This window comes from Limulus polyphemus, unplaced genomic scaffold, assembly GCF_000517525.1.
Source record: "Limulus polyphemus unplaced genomic scaffold, Limulus_polyphemus-2.1.2 Scaffold7777, whole genome shotgun sequence".
Classification (NCBI taxonomy): domain Eukaryota; kingdom Metazoa; phylum Arthropoda; class Merostomata; order Xiphosura; family Limulidae; genus Limulus; species Limulus polyphemus.
Window position 1 is genome coordinate 13,130 of NW_013673387.1, and position 2,806 is coordinate 15,935.

The 2,806-nt window shown below is 36.1% G+C and overlaps 1 protein-coding gene across 1 annotated transcript in view; it reads left to right on the plus strand.

The window, feature by feature from the left end:
- LOC106474857 (calcium/calmodulin-dependent protein kinase type 1-like) overlaps positions 1-2,806 on the plus strand; it is a gene marked incomplete at its 5' end in the record, with an annotated part of 24,599 nt that overhangs the window by 12,141 nt on the left and 9,652 nt on the right. The gene's annotated exons all lie outside the window — the stretch shown is intronic.

A 2,806-nucleotide genomic window follows, 5' to 3' on the forward strand; every position in this document is an offset into this window, starting at 1 on the left:
GGACAGGAAGTAAACATTGGAGAGATACAAGAAAACTCAGCCATATAACATCAGCTAAAACTGAGGACAGGAAGTAAACATTGGAGAGATACAAGAAAACTCAGCCATATAACATCAGCTAAAACTGAGGACAGGAAGTAAATATTGGAAAGATACAAGAAAACCCAGCCGTATAACATCAGCTAAAGCTGAGGACAGGAAGTAAACATTGGAGAGATACAAGAAAACCCAGCCATATAACATTAGCTAAAGCTGAGGACAGGAAGTAAACATTGGAGAGATACAAGAAAACCCAGCCGTATAACATCAGCTAAAGCTGAGAACAGGAAGTAAACACTGGAGAGATACAAGAAAACCCAGCCGTATATCATCAGCTAAAGCTGAGGACAGGAAGTAAACACTGGAGAGATACAAGAAAACCCAGCCGTATAACATCAGCTAAAGCTGAGAACAGGAAGTAAACACTGGAGAGATACAAGAAAACCCAGCCATATATCATCAACTAATGCTGAGGACAGGAAGTAAACACTGGAGAGATACAAGAAAACCCAGCCGTATAACATCAGCTAATGCTGAGGACAAGAAAAAAAGTTCCTTAAGTAACAATTACTGTTTAAACTAGATGGCAATGTATTGGACATCTGGGGAGTAACAATTACTGTTTAAACTAGATGGCAATGTATTGGACATCGGGGAGTAACAATTACTATTTAAACTAGATGGCAATGTATTGGACATCGGGGAGTAACAATTACTATTTAAACTAGATGGCAATGTATTGGACATCGAGGAGTAACAATTACTGTTTAAACTACAACATAAATATCTTCCCACAGCTGATTTTATATTAATAAAGTTATTATACATTTCGTCTTGTGATAACCGTTTTTACTGTTTTTAAATTATAATACAATTGTTGGTTCTATTGATCTAAACCATGCTTGTTAATTTACTTTATTTAACCAGCATCCAACTGGGGGTGCTGCTGTCATGAGCTTTAGATCACTGAAGGTAGCAGTGCTGATAAATTACAAGTTCATGTTGACTTTAACAATCTTGTCTCAATGTATATGAAAAGCTTAAGATGGAAAGTATTTTTTTTATATTTGATGCCTTAGGGATTGTATCAGCAGTTCCCATGCAGACTAGATTAATTTCATTAATAGGTCCGTGGTAAGTTTGAGTTCAATTCCCTATGGTGGACAGAGTTCAGATAGCCCATTGTGTAGCTTTGAACTGAAAAATCAACAAACAAACTCATTAGTATTTATATTACTGATCATTAATGGTCTTTTTAAGTCTCTGTCACACTACATTGGGTTTCAAAGAGTTTGATATTCCTGTCACAGCAAAAAATGAGTGGATACTTCATATCCACAAAACTTTGGCCGTGCCTCAAATAAATCCCAATCTGTATAACAATTTCAGTGCTGGAAGGTTATTATATTTTGTATAGTTACTCATTCACATTAACCTTCAGTGTTAAATAGGTTTAGGTAGGTATCATTGTATAGAAAATAAACTTTTTTTATGTTACATATAACCTCACAATTAATTGTATTACTAAAAATGCCTACAGCCATAACTCACATTCGTACTTGTGTGTCATGAGAGTAAATTCACTCACTGATGCTAGGCAACAGTTACAAAAGTACAATATCGGGAAGGCTTATTCTTTTGTATGTTTGATAATGTGTATTTTTGTAAGGAATGATCATTTTGTTGACAAATCGTATGAGATTAGGATTGCTTCAGAGCCTGAAAAAAAGTCACTACATTTAGCAAGAGTTCGTATACAGTTTTGATATTAATGATTCGTGGGAAAGTAGAAATCATGTGTGAACTTTCACTGCTCTTGTAGAAGCTGTTGTGGGAGATTTCAGTGTTATACAGTATTGTCAGCCACCTATTTCTTGTGTAAACAGATGACCTTGATAATTACAACATGCTGCAGGAAGGCAAACATCTCTCTAGGGTTCCATCGATACTTGTTCACAGATGTATAGTAGTATCTGAACAAGTATTGGTGGAAGTCTAGAAAGATGGCTGCCTTTCTTACAGCATGTTGTAAGTATCAGATCTTAGCAATGGTGGTATGTGTTTTGAGGATTGTTAGATGGCCACCTTGGACATCAGTGAGCTTGGAATCTTTTCTGTCTATTTTCTCAAAGCCTGGTATAATCTAATTCCATTTTTATTGACGTTGTGTCCAGAGGTTTCCTTTAGTACAGTTGAAACTTATTGAGCATGGGTTAAGGTCCAGACTTTGTGGTAGCTACTTGCTGGAGATCTGAGTTTTCTTTCTTTACCAAATAAACTCGACATTACTTGGAAGTGTGTTTGGGGTCATTATCTCTTTGTGAGTTTCTTTCTGTGGTATTTATGCTCATTCATGATTCCATTAATTTTGTGAAGACAGCCAAGCCCATTCACAGATATTATGCCCCAGGCTACCACAGAGCCTCCTGATGGATAATGCAACTCATTCCATCATTAACATCTTATTGACTCTTTAACAAACATATACACAATGGTTGGAACCAAGCAGTTCAAAGTTTGGCTCAGTATGTTGAAAGCACCTTCTCCCATTGTTATAAGACAATAACATATGTTAATCCGCAAAAGATAATCTTTCAGCTATATTTGTGCTGCTACTCGTGTCAAAAGACCACATTTCCACAGCATTTTTTGAAACTATCTGTGCATGACTTGTTAATTTCATCAGTTGCAGTTTTCAGGGAATTTACTTTTAGGTGTGCCCCGATGTCCAATACATTGCCATCTAGTTTAAATAGTAATTGTTACT